The sequence below is a fragment of the Rhinatrema bivittatum genome, chromosome 12, assembly GCF_901001135.1.
Source record: "Rhinatrema bivittatum chromosome 12, aRhiBiv1.1, whole genome shotgun sequence".
In the NCBI taxonomy this organism is placed as follows: Eukaryota; Metazoa; Chordata; class Amphibia; order Gymnophiona; family Rhinatrematidae; genus Rhinatrema; species Rhinatrema bivittatum.
Window position 1 is genome coordinate 63,811,864 of NC_042626.1, and position 15,687 is coordinate 63,827,550.

General features: G+C 40.8%; 1 protein-coding gene across 14 annotated transcripts in view; it reads left to right on the forward strand.

The window, feature by feature from the left end:
• The window catches only part of PKNOX2 (PBX/knotted 1 homeobox 2), a 989,927-nt gene that overhangs the window by 889,874 nt on the left and 84,366 nt on the right, over nt 1-15,687 (forward strand). The window lies entirely within an intron of this gene.

A 15,687-nucleotide genomic window follows, 5' to 3' on the forward strand; every position in this document is an offset into this window, starting at 1 on the left:
TGGCTGGCATAAAGCATGACTTTTTGCATTATTTCTCTCTCCCAGAAAGCAAAGCCATAGCTATACTGCTTGCCTTCTGTACAAGCACGTGAGGCTAATAGGCTAAATATACCAAGAACACTCTTTGCCCTAGCAGTATCACTTTTTGCCTTCTGTAGCTGCTTACTAGAGGATATCATGCTACCCTAGACTTCCCAAACCCTCCTGAGCTTCTATAATTTCTGTATCCTCTGAGTCTGATAAACCCTCACACAATTATGCTGAATCAGTACTTTTCTCCAAGTATCTACTGGAGACGCTGCATGTTATAAAATCGGCGAATCCATGTGTGCAGGCCGGGAGCCGAGCACACGTGGACGCCCACGCGCTGCATTGAAAATTTACCCCAGTGTGTCTGCTTGCTTCCTGTGACTTTTTGAAATTTGGCACAATCACGCAATCACTAGGAAAGGTTGGGGTTTTTATTCTTACAATAAATATAGAGGGTAATATTCAGTCCTGGCCAGATTGCATAGTTAGCTGGATCAACTTATACAGCTAACTTGGGAGGAATATTCAATAGGGCAGTCACATTACTGATTATAGATTGCTATCTTAAAGCTGGCCAGATAAGTTTAGGACATCTTTGTGGCATGACCAGACATCTGCCTAACTCTGAATATCAGAATTAGCCAGGCTAACCTGACTTGTCCCAGAAATGCCCCTATATTATCTGGCTACATTTTAGCCAGCTGATGAGATATCTGGCTAAACTTTAGCCAGGTAAGTATCCAAAATTTTAAAAAGTCAGCATTTAACCCGATAACATGAGTTATCTGACTAAATGCCTCTGAATATGGTCCTAGTAGTGTACTCTTCCTTTAGTATTCAAAACTCCCATACACATTCATTGCTATTTGTCCAAACTGCACAGCAGTAACTCTTAACACTGAACAGACAGAAAATTCCAGCTTCTCCTTTTATACACTGTAACACTGTCGCCCGAATTTTGGAAGTCCGGAGCTCGCAAATACCGGGGGTTACGCGCGCATTTTAGAAAGGACCAAGCCACGTGCGTAACCCTCGATACATGCAGAAGTACCGGGCCAATGAAAAAGGGCGGGGTCTGGGTGGGGAGGGGGCTGAAAAATTTGGGGTAGCTAGGAAGGGATTAGGGGTCGGGTGGAGAGGGGAAAAAGGGAGGAAGGTTAAGTAGGGGGGGTAGGCAAGTTCCCTCCCAGTCTGCCCCTTAATTGGAGCAGACTGGGAGGGAACTGGGAAAAAGGCCAATTGCATCGCCACACATAATTGAAAAATTCCCCCCCCCCCTTCCCCCCGTGCTCATGAAAATCAGCACATCCATGTGTGTGCACTGGGAATCGCATGCACATGGACTCGCGCATGGAAGTTTTAACATCGTCAATCCATGCAGGTACCAATTAGGATAGGCTGGTTAGAAAAATGTTTGACTTTGATGGTCCTGCTCCTTCCTTGCCCCTTCCCAGCCCGATTCTGGTTACCCTAGTTTCAGTGGCTTCACTGGCTTATCTTGAATAGGAAAAAACCCTGCAGTTTTTCTTGCTCCTTAGCCTTCAGTGGGATCCAAAAATGAATTAAAATGAAAATTGTAGTTATTTTCAACTTCACTGTCCATTTGTTTTGTTTTAAATGAAACAAAATGAAAATGTCCTGATTTGTTTTGGACTGGTTCTTTTCAACTTTTTTTGTGAGCGACGTAATGGAAGGGTTGTTGGGAAAGGTTTGTCTTTTTGCTGATGATACAAAAATCTGTAAAAGGATAGACAGCAAGGAAGGAATGGAAAACACAAGGAGGGATCTAGTGAAGTTTGAGGAATGGTGTAAGGTCTGGCAGCTAAGATTTAATGCTAAAAAAATGCAAAGTAATGCATTTAGGATGCAAAAACCCAAGGGAAATATACAGTATTCTAAGTGAAATTCTCCTAAGCAAAAAGGAAGAGCGGGATCTGGGGTACTATCTGATGATCTTAAGGTGGCCAGATGGTGAATAAAGCAACGGTAAAAGCCAGAAAGATGCTTAGGGAGAGGAATGATCAGCAGAAAAGGGGAGGTGATATTGCCCCTATATAGGTCCTTGGTGAGACCTCACTTGGAATACCGTGTACAATTCTGGAGACCGCACCTTCCAAAGGATAGAAACAGGATGGAGTCCGTCCAGAGAGTGGCTACTAAAATGATCAGCGATCTCCATTCTAAAGCATATGTCTATAGATTTAAAAAATCTAAACATGTATTTGCTAGAGGAAAGGTGAGATGGGGAAATATTATAGAGACATTCAAACATCTCAAAATTTTCCATGCAACATCTCAACGTTTTCCATGCAAAAGAAGTGAGCCTTTTTCAATGGAAAGGAGGCTCTAGGAGTCATGAGATGAGGTTGAAAGGGGGTAGACTCAGGAGTAACCTGGTGGGTGTGTGGAACAGCCTCCCAGTGGAAGTGGTGGAGACAAAAACAGTATCTGAATTCAAGAAAGCATGGGATAAATACAGGGGATCTCTAAGGAAATGATGAGAATTATAATACTGAATTAATTGGATGGATGGGCAGTCTGGATGGGTCATACAGTCTTTTTCTGCCATTATGTTTCTATGTTTCCGTGGATTAGCCATTTGTTATAAATAAATGAACATCCATTTTCTTTAAGTGCCATGCAATTAGCAGAACTTGCAGATAGATATACACAGCATTCTATAACAAATATAATAAGCTATCATTTGAACTAGATACTGGAATTTCCCCAGGCTATGTTTCCCCTAGGATGCCCCCATACTTAAAAGTCTTTCACTGTGTGTACTGCCATCTCCTTGCTCATATGTCAAGCAGAGAAATGACAGAATGAGTCTCCCAGTTTAAACATCCCTCTGTGTGTGTGTGTGTGGGGGGGGGGGGATGTTGAACATTATACCACTGACCCTGAATTTCCTCCTCTGTCTGCGCCTTTCCCTGCACCATATTAAGCATCCTTGTTGAGGCCTCCACTGTGCTCCTAATATGTGAACTTCTCTGCTTTCAAATCTTTCTAGACCTTCACACATTTTCTCCAGTCGGATGTTTTTCATATCCTTTCCTATACTCATTCTGTTGCTATTTTCTGTGCTCTGTTCTCTCCCCAACCACATACTCTCACTCATTTCTTTTGAAATATAAACTTACATAGAAAATTGGGGGGCTCAAATATGCATTCAGTTCCTTACAAACCTGAAAAAAGCCCAAATATTGGAAGCATTCAACCAAAAAGAGTATAGGGCACAAGACAAGTCACACTAAGATCATGAACTCCACTCCTTTCCTTCTTTGATCTTCAAAATGCTAGATGTTACTCTCTCAAGCCTCCTGTAGCCCTGGAAGCCAGTTTTCCTTTGATAAAATTCAGAGTATAAAAGGAGTATGAATGAAAACAGAACTACACATGTTCATGTAACACTCATTGACTTTGTAAGTATTGGTAAATTGCCCTTTAAGAAAAACTAATAGTGAGAGGTACTATACCTACTCAATGTGTAATTGTGGTCATGGAGTCAGCGATGTTGAGGAGCATTGCAAGTACTCAGTGTAAACAAAATTGCAGGAGGAGGTTGCTTAAAATCCATCAAAGGATAGGGTTTACTTCAGTCTGCTGTGAACCTGAAGAGAGAGGCAGTAGATTTGAGAACAGGTACCAAGCTGAAGGTGGCCTACCTGGAACCTCAGAGGGCTACAGGATTCATGCTGTAACTGCTTTCATTGCAGAAGGAGCCAGCTGAAATGCAGACAAAGCATTTCAGTGACTGTTTTAGAAAATTGACTTTGAAGAAAAAATCAAGAGAAATAAACATAAGTATCAAGGACTTTAGAAGAGTTTTGTAGAGTTTATTCCAATTCTGATAAATAATTACGAAGATAAAAGTTGCATTTTATTTGTAATCTTTAAAAAATAATGTTTTCTGTTTGAATGCTGTATGCCACTGGATCTAAGGACAAGCATGTTGCATTGTAGGAAGTACATTAGTTTTCCATTACAATGCTCGTATAAAGTTTATTTCTTTGGTTTCTTACTTGGGGTGTTGGCAGTCCTTGTTTCTGAACTCAGGTTCTACCCAGCATGCTTGTGTTATTTACATAGAAATGACAGCAGAAAAGGACCAAATGATCAACCCAGTCTGCCCAGCAAGCTTATGCCAGTATCTGCTGCACAGTGCAGGTTACCCCCATACTTAACAGTTTACCAGACTGTAAACGTCAGGGCCCATGGATGCTGTTTGAATCCAATTTCCTTTAACCATTCCAGTGAAAGCAGAGATTAAGGTTGGAGTTGCATCAAAAGTTATCAGGCTTAGTGATTACGGGTAGTAAGCACTTAATCAACTAGTTACCTCCATGTTTATTTGTTCCCCAAACTGTAAAGGTTAGGGCCCTCGTTGGTTGAGGTAAACAATCTGGAAAGGGGTATGAGTGAAATGATCAAATTTGTGGATGACACAAAATTATGCAGAGTAGTTAAATCTCAAACGGATTGTGATGAATTGCAGGATGATCTTGCGAGACTGGAAGACTGGGCTTCCAAATGGCAGATGAAATTTAACGTGGACAAGTGCTCAGTGATGCATACAGAGAAAAATAACCCATGCTATAGTTACACAATGTTGGGTTCCATATTAGGTGCTACAATCCAAGAAAGAGATCTAGGCATCGCAGTGGATAATACTTTGAAATCGTTGGCTCAGTGTGCTGTGGTGATCAAAAAAGCAAACAGAATGTTAGGAATTATTAAAAAGAGAATAGAAAATAAAACAGAGGATGTCATAATGCCTCTGTATGCCCCATGATTTATTTATTTATTTATTTGTTTATTTGCAGTTTTTATATACCGACATTTGTTTAGTAACCTCACATCGGTTCACAATTAACAGAAGCATTGCAGCTGTGCCAACTAGAACGAACATGTGCAACAGTGCTTAACAATAAACATTTACAATAAACAATAAACTTTACAATAAACTTATTGTAAAGTTTATTGATGAGCCCACACTTTACAATAAACTTTACAATAAACGTATTGTAAAGTTTATATGATGAGACCACACTTTGAATACTGTGTGCAGTTCTGGTCACTGCATCTCAAAAAACATATAGCTGCACTGGAGAAATTGCAGAGAAGGATTACCAAAATGATAAGGGGCATGGAATGGCTACCCTATGAGGAAAGGCTAAAGAAGTTAGTCCTGTTCAGTCTGGAGAAGAGATTACTGAGGGGAGATACGACAGAAGTCCACAAAATCATGAAAGGACTTGATCAAGTTAATGTCAATTGGTTATTTACTCTCAGAGAATAGAAGGACCAGGGTACACGCCATGAAGTTAGCAAGTAGCTCATTTAAAACAAATCAAAGAAAATTCTTTTTTACTCAGCACGTATTTAAGCTCTGGAATTCATTGCCAGAGAATGTGGTTACAGCAGTTAGTGTAACTGGGTTTAAAAAAGGTTTGGATAAGTTCCTAGAGGATAAATCCATAACTGCTGTGATGGTAATTAATAAGCAATAGTAGCTTGTGATCTACCTAATGTTTAGATACTTTCCAGGTACTTGTGACTTGGATTGGCCACTGCTGGAAACAGGATACTGAGCTTGATGGACTTTTGGTCTGATCCAGTATCTTATGTTCAAAAGCCCAGGAACAATTAGATAGCAGTAGGCTCTTGCAGAATAAGGCCTGTGATGAAGAGACGCCCACTTTCCCCACTGTTACCCCTAAAAAATGCTTTTTCTGCATTGGAAAATGAAGAAACCTCAGCAATAGATTTTGAAGTGATTTCTAAAAGTGAAGTCACCCAATGCACCCAGAAGCCCTTCAACTGAATCAAATGTCATAAAAGAAAGCTGGTTTTGCTGGGAGACTCAATCATCAGAGGAACCAATTTGGGAGCACATTTTGATGGTGATACAACAGTTAAATGCCTTCCAGGATCCTCAACTAGTAGAAATGCAAACCAGATAGTCCAAGTCATTGAAGAAGAAAGTAGGAACTTTGATACCAGTGCTGTCATCCATCTGGGAATCAATGACCTCAATAGAAATGGTATCCATGAAGTACAAAAAGATTTCCAAAATCTAGGAAAGATCATAAGACACAGGCAAAGGCTATTGCCTTTTTGGAAGTATTACCTGTTCAAAGAAAGGAAAATGAGAAGCTATGCCATTCAGATAATTTCAATTCCTGGCTCAAAACTACAGAAAGTGGTTTGGGATATGGATGTTATCAACTACTAAAACCGGCATTGTACTTTTTTTGTTAAAGACTAGTGAATGACAACTTGAAAATTATTAATAACATGGCTAATACAAATAGTATCAACTACTAACCTTGGCATGCAAATATTTAAAATACACTACACAAACCGGCATGAAGCTATTTTAGAATATGGCTAAGAAAGATCATGAAACAATATGAAGCAACTACCTCTCCTGAATTAATCACAAACAAAGGAGAGAGGAGACTCAACTCACTCAATAAATCTAACAAGCAAACTGTCGAAAAACTTCTTGTCCAACAATTATGTCATTTTGAGTTTAATTGTATATCCAAGTTCTGTATTTCCTGTTCCATGTAAGACTCAAGTCAGTCATTTCAATAGTTATATGTAAACCGAAGTGCTTAGTGATTCTGTCTCTAGAACCTCGGTATATAAAAATGTTAAATAATAAATAAATTAATTAATTAATTACCCAACAAATGACAATATCATCAAGATTATTGCTCTAGTGTTCTAATCTGCAGCCTCTCGCCAAGCAATGGGCCGCAGGCTGTTATCAGCTTACAGAGCTTCTTTTTTATAATCATTTATTTATTTTATTTATTTATTTAGAAACTTTTATATACCGGTATTTGTGGGGACATCATACCGGTTCACATAGTAACTGAAAAGATTGGAAAATACATTGCAACAGGGGAATGTAACTGGGCGGGGGGAAGAACAGAAAGGCAGTAGGAAGGATAGGAGAACAAGAAGGTAATCATTTATTGTCATTTGTCCACCCACCAAATACCTTTGTTCAAAAACAGTTCTATGACCATATAAATCTTTTCAATTATTCAACCTTGTGTAGAACGGAACGTTCTTTAAATGTCAAGTTCAAAAAATAGAATACTTAGCCGTTAATTTTTCATCGAGCAGCTACAGTGCTTTGCTGTTCAAAACATCTGGGACGCTGAGGCGCCATTTTTGAATCCCCAGTGAGACTTGCAAGCTTAGTCCGGGGTACACGGAATATTTTGGCCTGAATTGAGATATTACAATTCCCCTGAAGAAGACTGATACTTCAGTTGAAACATGTTGGGACGGTTAAATTGAACAGCAAAGCACTGTAGCTGCTCGATGAAAAATTAATGGCTAAGTATTCTATTTTTTGAACTTGACATTTAAAGAACGTTCCGTTCTACACAAGGTTGAATAATTGAAAAGATTTATATGGTCATAGAACTGTTTTTGAACAAAGGTATTTGGTGGGTGGACAAATGACAATAAATGATTATAAAAAAGAAGCTCTGTAAGCTGATAACAGCCTGTGGCCCATTGCGTGGCGAGAGGCTGCAGATTAGAACACTAGAGCAATAATCTTGATGATATTGTCATTTGTTGGGTAATTAATTGTTGGACAAGAAGTTTTTCGATAGTTTGCTTGTTAGATTTATTGAGTGAGTTGAGTCTCCTCTCTCCTTTGTTTGTGATTAAGAAAGATCATGAGCATAGTATGAAAAAATATTTATTAAAGGATGCATAATCCGGTACTTAGATACGTAGAATGAATAAAAACATAACATAAAAAGTCAGGAGCACTAAAAAGTAAGAAGAAGAAACTAAGGTTGTGCTTGATAAGAATATTGAGTACCGGTAATTAAAAATAAACGTTTGTTTTGATATAATTTTTGAAAATTATAAAAGAAATTTGGATAGTTTCATGAAGACATTAAAATCATACAAATTTGATAAATTTAAAAGAGATGAAACTGATTATAAGAATAATTACATTTACTCATGACATCGCATTAATAAAAATCAAAGAGAATATTATAATAATAATAGAAAAAAAATACAATCTACATCTAGGCAGTAGGCATCCTAGTGTTTCGAAGAGAATCCAAATATCCATAGTCTCACATATGAGAGACATAATAAAAGATTACGCAGTAGTTCGAATGAGTACATTGACACTTCAGTACCACTATTCTCTACTGCATCTAATTTTAATTCGCCACCACATCGTAACAATCACAATCAAGCACAACAGCAGATTTTTCAATTGAAACAACTACGGAGGAAAGATTCTATGAATCAAGAAGGTCCAGTAAGAGCATGGCAAAGTCCAACATGCAGAGGAAGAGGTTTGAACAATCCTTACCATTGATCCCCTGGCAATCATTACATAATCGCATTGTCAATATTTCCTCATAAGAATTGAATATACATGCGACCTCTTTACTTAACAAATTGACTCTGGGAGCCGTGACACCTCTCCGGCTCTCTTGGTATCCTACCCTCTTTCCAAAACCCAAATAATAAAAGCACACTACACATTCTTTTTGGTGTAAATCATCCGCAGCTTTTATTAACATACAGTTAATACGAATTCAACATCATAACAATTCACCCCCCACCCGGGCCAATCCTTTGGTCTTGCCACTCAGGGACCATGCCCCCCTTTGGTCGCCCGCCACTATTTCTAGTAAGGTGACGTCACTCCGACACACCCCCCCCCCCCCCCGCCACGTTTACAAGCAAGGGGGCCCTACCTCCGGGCGTGGCAACCTTTTCAAAACCCCGCGGCTGACCTATGTCTAGTAATTCTCTATTGGCCCGGGTACCCGCCACCAGCGCCAGGTAGTATTTACACTTTCCTGGTGCCCCCTCAAATCTGAAGTTATTTAGCTGCGGCCATTGCACACCCCTGTGTAGAGTCTTTCGAGTGCCTCTTGTATTTCGTTATTGAAGAGGTCATACCTGATATCAGACAGGTGTACCCCATCCTGCCGATAGAAACCCTCGCACTGTTCCTCGGCCCATGCGTGGCGTATCTGCCATCCTCTGTGCACCAGCCATGCTCCAACCTGTCTGTTTAATTTTTTCCGTGCTCTCCCCCATAATTTCTGTTTTACAAATTTTTTGCGCAGTATTATATCTGACCAGCAAATGGTCACTCCCAGGAGCTCTGCTTGCAATTCCCCTGTATCCTTCTTTATCGTTCGTAACAGCTGGTGAGATGTCAATGCCCCTAAATCGTTCCCCCCCCCCCCCCAGGTGTATTATTATAATGTCTGGCCTGGCCATCGACTCCCTCTTGACCCATAGTGGGGATAGTAGCTGCTCCCAATGCATTTCACTCTTCCTCATCCAGGTGATCCTTACCTCCTGATGTGCCAGGCCCAGATGAGGGCTGTATCTGCGCTGCTGTGCCCTCTGTGCTGCGAGTGCCCCACGATCCACACATGTGCCAACCTATGACACGATTCTGTAATACATAATCAATTTAATTAGCATGTTGTAATGCTGCGGCTCGATCCAGCCTGACATATGAGTTTACCGCCGCCAAGCACCATCTCCCTATCTGTTTTATTGCCTCCGTTGTAAACCCTGCTTGCGCCGCACTGATGGCTGCTCCTATTCTGAACGAGTGTGTGCCAAAATTACCTGCGTTCTCACCTAGCTCCGTTAGGGTACACTTGAGTATTGCTGAGAACTGGTATTGTGTTAATGGAGCCCCATCTTCGTGTTCCAGTAGCTGGTCCCCTTTTTTGGGTTGCACAGCAGAATATATTTCATAGTTGGTCAATGGGCAAGTCACCTGACTGTGGGATCGTCTTAATATCACAGTAGCTCCCCGCCCTGAATGATCTGTTTTTGACCTCGGTATATAAATCCTCATGATGCCCCCCCCCCCCCCTGCTTTGTGATGTTCTGCATCAACATTCCTGTGTGACTGGCATCCTTCTTAGCCATCGTCACGTGTAGAACGCCAAAAAAGGCTAGTGTAAAAGCTAATCTAAATAACTGCGTCTCATATACTGAATGACATGCGCTATTCATATTAATATTAACAATTTGTGGGTTATGGGGTGCCTCCCATCCCTCTGTTGTCCTAACCTTCTTCCCCAACCCCTTAATATTTTTCGTGTCAGAAATCCTTTTGTAGGGTCCCCCCAACCTTGAGCACTTATAAAAAAAAAAATGCCAACCCAGCCATTTGCTTCACAACCATGCCCCTGGATAGTCCTGCGTCTTTGGCCTATGATATGTATGCCACGATGTTCTCCTCCACTACCGGTCCTTCTTTCCAACCATGCTGTCTCAGGAAGGAGCATACTCTCCCGTAACCCCTGCGATATGCATCCCAAGTCCACAGATCGGCGCAACAGTTCTAATGTGGTTGGCGACCAATTGCCCATACATGTTCCAGTACCGGAGTTGCCAGTTCATCCACTCCGGGTACCTGTTTGTGGAACAAAGACCATTTAGCACGAGATAATGAATCTGTTACCCCATTATGCTTCCCCTGGACATGTCGCGCCCTTATAGTGGTGTTAATGCGCAAACTACTTAAAACTACCTGTTGAAACAACTTGGCCACCCTTGGACATTTAGCTGACTGTCTGTTGATAACTGACACCACTGCTTGGTTATGACACCAGAATATGATGTGTTTTTGCTCTGCAAGCACTCCCCCCAAATAATCAAAGACACCCATATAGGGAACAACTCCAGGAATGTTATATTAGTTGTTAGTCCTTCGTCAACCCATGATGCCGGCCATTGCGCGGCAGCCCACGCTCCATGACAGTACACAGCAAATCCCCATCCCCCCCAATGCATCTGAATGAATGTCCAAGTGCCGGCTTCATATCCGGGGCTCCTGCCAAACAGATATTCCATTGTAGCTGCTCAGGAATAGTGCCTATATCGCCAAATCCTCACATATAGGCTGTGATATCCTGATGAAATGATGCGAATACCTGACCCCCGCTGTTGCTGCTGCGAGTCTGCGCAGGAATGTTCTGCCCATGGGAATTACCCGGCATGTGAAGTTAAATACTCCCAACATTGTCTGTACTTCCCTTAGTGTCATCTTTTTTGCTTTAGATGCCCTTTCAATCAAAGCACATAATTTGTGAATCTTTTCCATTGGGAATCTTTTCGAATCCAATTCAATGCAAAGGAAACACATTGTGGTGGTTGGCCCTTCAGTCTTCTCTTGTGCCAGTGGGACTCCGAATTCCTGTGCCACGTCCTAGAAAGTTTGCAACAGGCGAGCCGCTGTCCCTGTTCCGGCAGGGCCGACGAACAGGACGTCATCTAGGTAATGTATTGTATTGTTTGACTGTGCCCTTTTTTCCATTACTCAGTGCAGGAATGAACTAAAGACTTCAAAATAAGCGCAGGACACAGAGCATCCCATCGGCATGCATTTATCAAAGTAAAACATGGCCCAAAACTTGAATCCCAGCAATGGAAAACTGGATGGGTGTACTGGCAGCAGTCGAAATACCGATTCAATGTCGGTCTTTGCCATAACTGCTGCTTCTCTGCACCTCCTCAAAAGCGTGATGGCAGAGTCAAATGAAGCGTACTGCACAGAACATTCTTCCTGTGGCAGGTGATCGTTTACCGAGAGTCCTGGCGGGAACGATAGGTTTTGTATTAGTCTATATTTGCCTGGCTCCTTCTTTGGTATCACTGCCAGTGGAGATAATGCCATATTTTTGAACGGTGGTTTCGCAAAAGGACCTGCCATTCTACCCAAGGACAATTTAATGTTTAATTTGGCTTGGACTATTTCAGAATGTTTTGTTGTAGAAGCTGCATTATTGGCTGTAAATTCCTTGATCCTTCCTTGATAAGGAATTCGGAAGCCCTCGCCAAAACCACTGGTAATCTTCTCTGCGTCCTCCTTAGTTGGGTATTTGGCGAGCCATTCTAACATTCTGTCCAGTCGAATCAGCGAGGCTGCTTTTGCAAATGCCTCGTTTCATTTCCCTGGGGAAGAACTCCCCGTGGTGGCCTTCTTTGTGCATTTGCTGGCCGGATGATGCGCTGAGCATATCAGACATACGTGCTTAAACTTGCAGTCCTTGAAGGTGCATGACATTTTGTTGAATCTCCAACAGACATTATTGGTATTGTCTGTAGGCCCTCCATTGTGTTGTACTCTGTTCCCGGTTTGTCCACGAACACCCGCATCAGCGCCCTATTTGTCATTTGCTTCAGCCATAAGTCGATATCATGCGTCGCCCATGACATTGTCCCGGTCTCAGCCATTCTTTCACGGAAGTGTTCGTCGTAATTTAGCCATGCCCAGCCTTCATATGCTCTTTGTGCTTCTAAAATTGTGTCTGCATATCCGAGCATCGGTCCACATTAGTACGGGTCATATTTGGTTACCATGCTCATCAATCTGAGAAATGATCTGGTCCATGTCCATAGTTTACGCGGTATTGTCTTATTGTCATCCGGTACGGAATCTCTGCCTTTTTTCTTTTTCTGTCTCTGGAAGTTCTTCTTCCTTCCAAGACTCTGAATATGTTGATGTATTTCTTCCTCTTGATTCTTGTCTTAGCCTCCTCGATATGTTTACCCATAGTGGGGCCATACCGTTCTGCGGCATCGAGGTTGTTGTCATCTTGCCCTGAGCCAACTGGACTCATGGGGGAATGTTCTCTTCTGTGCTGTCTGAATCAGAAGATGAACTACTGTCACCGGAAGTGGAGATATACTTTCTCTTTCTCTTCCGCTTCCCGCTTTTCTTTTTTGATGCGTGTGCTATTGCCGCTCCAGCTAGGGGCTGTGGAATCACCCAGCTGCTGTTGCTCCATTCCCACTTCTGTTGTAGTTGGGTCACCTGCGCTGACGTCTGGTAATATTACCGCCTCACCATCAGTATCGGTCACTGCACTGGACATCTCGCTGCGCTGTGTCTCTCCTTCGGACTGACTATTGACTGCCCTGCTCGAACTCCTTCTCCCTCTTGACATGCACCGATTTCTGCCTCCACTGTCGTCCGCTGTTGAACTCCCTTCTTCTGTCCCTTTTGCTTCTTGGTTATCTCGCATACTCTGTTGTCCTGGCCAATATCCCCATGGATATAGTGGGTATGACAACCCTTCCGGGTAGGCCGACTGCAGGTATTGCGGATATGCATTAGGTCCTGAGCCGCTGCCCCTGCTATCAGGGCTGCCTGGCTGCATCCAAGGGCTGCATGCCCGGGGGGAGGGGGAGGTAAACCCGGTATATATGGGAAGCCGCAACTTAACAAAGGGTTGTCCTTCATACCTACCCCACGCTATAATGCTTTTAAGACTAGAGTGGATTTATTTAAATTTACAAAGAAACTTAAGATTATGCATTACTTTTCAGGTCAGTAGCAACCAGTATCCGACCCCTCAATTGTTAAACATAAAGCAAATGGATCCCCCCTGGAAAAATAGACCCAATTTTGCAAACTTCTGGAACCTTTATCTAAATTTCTTGATCAATTTCTAAGACTTTTAGTTAGCACTGTCCCATCTTATATTAAAGATTCAGCACATATTATCAATATTTTAAAATATTTAGAATATAATGACGATGAAATTCTACTTGTCACATTAGACATTGAGGGCTGGATTTTAGGAGGATTTATGCATGTAACCGGCCTTACGCGCGCCGGGCCTAAAGCCCCGGGACACGTGTAAGTCCTGGGGCTTTACTAAAGGAGTGGACTGGGGGCGGGGTGTGGGGAGGTCCGGGGTGGTCCGGGCTCAGGCTCCAGGCACAGTGACCATATTTGCCGGGAGGAGGTTAGGGGAAAGGGAAGTTCCCTCTCAGGCCGCTCTGATTCAATAAATAGTAATAACAGCTAAAATATTTAAAAAGAGAACATACAATTGAAATTTACCTGTTAAAATACAATTAAAACTAAAGAAAAACTTGATGCTTTAATATTCCTAAAAAGTAGTAAGTAAAAACATCTAGAACATAAACTACCTTTGAAAGCTGAATAATAATAATAAAAGAGAGAGAATTAGGCCAATACATGCGACTCATTTTCTTTATAGGCACATTGAAAAAGCCAGGTATTTTATTTCTTTTCTTCTTTTTTTCTGCTGCTATGGTGGCATCGATAAAACAATGAAAAGATAAAATAATTAGTTTTTTATCTAACAACGTTTGAATGGCAGAGTTGAAAAAAGCACAATATTTGGAGTTCTTTCCCTGTTTTACTATATACATTTTTTATGTGCAAAGTTATATTTTTATATGGATATTCATGTATTTAAATATATGAGAATTTTATTCAATTATCTATTTATTTTATTTTTGCATTATTTATGTGACATCCTGTGGCCAATGTCTGTTTTCAATTTGTTATTATGTTATTTTAATTTTTTTTTTTTTTAAATATATGTTTTAATGAAATTTTAAACATTACAATCAAGAGAACACTTCTTGTTAGAAAACATGTACAATTCAAGTTGTATATGAAATATTTCAATACATAAAATATATCTTTTGTAACATTAATCAAAGTCCACAATCCGAGATCTGAGATACTACCTCAGGAATTGTATTAAATTATTAAACTTTTAAAGAAATAATGGAACTAAAGCACAGTGAACTATATCATTAATGAGCGTTTTTATCCAGACAGTTTCCCCTAATCCTTGGGGGATGAACTCTCAGGCATTACCCTCTTACCCACAAGAAAAGTTGTAAGCTGGTTCGGATGGAAGAAAACATAGGATAAACTTTGATATTTAACTAGGCATTTACAAGGATATTTCAGAAGAAACATTGCACCAATCTCTAACACTCTAGGTGTTAAAATGAGAAATTGTTTCCTCCTTTTTTGAGTGCTCTTGGCCAAATCTGGGAATATATTAACCTTATATCCCATAAACAATTCCGTTCTATGTCTAAAAAACATTCTCAAAGTCAATTCCTTATCCGCTTCCATTAGGTAAGAAACCACCATAGTAGCAGGCAAAGTTTGATCATTTTGAGACGTCTCTAGGAATTGAGTTAAATTAAGTTGTTCAGGGACATCATTTACCATTCTGTTTTCTCCTTCTTTACGAGTACTACTACTTGGGATATAATATATCCTAGTAGTTATCGGTAAAGCTTGTTCTGGCAATTTCAAAATTTCTAACATATATTTTTTCCACATTTCTTTTGGTGAAATTAATTGGCTCTTTGGGAAGTTGATGAAACGCAAATTTTTTCCCCTCAGGGTATTTTCAATATTTTCCAATTTGTTTGTCAGAATAATATTATCTTTAATTAATGCACTTTGTTGTGCTTTACTACTATCTATTTCGATCTTTAATTTAGCGGTATTTGTTTTTCCAATTTGTGTTTCTTTTTCAACTTCTAAAAGTCGCGTATCTATTTTCTCCATGTTACTATATACTGGGGACATCTGAGTATAAATATTTTCATTTAGAGACTGAATAGCCTCCCATATTGATTCAAGAGATATGGATGCAGGCTTTTTCAATTCAATCCTCTTTATTTGTGGAAGGATAATCTTTGCCTCCAAGTTCTCCCTTTCATTAGGGTTGCTGACATAGACCACAGGTTCCGATGACATTTTAGAGGAGCTATTCAAATCCAAGGATGGAACAAGACCATGTTCCGGTATTTCCAGGCCTTCACTGGCCT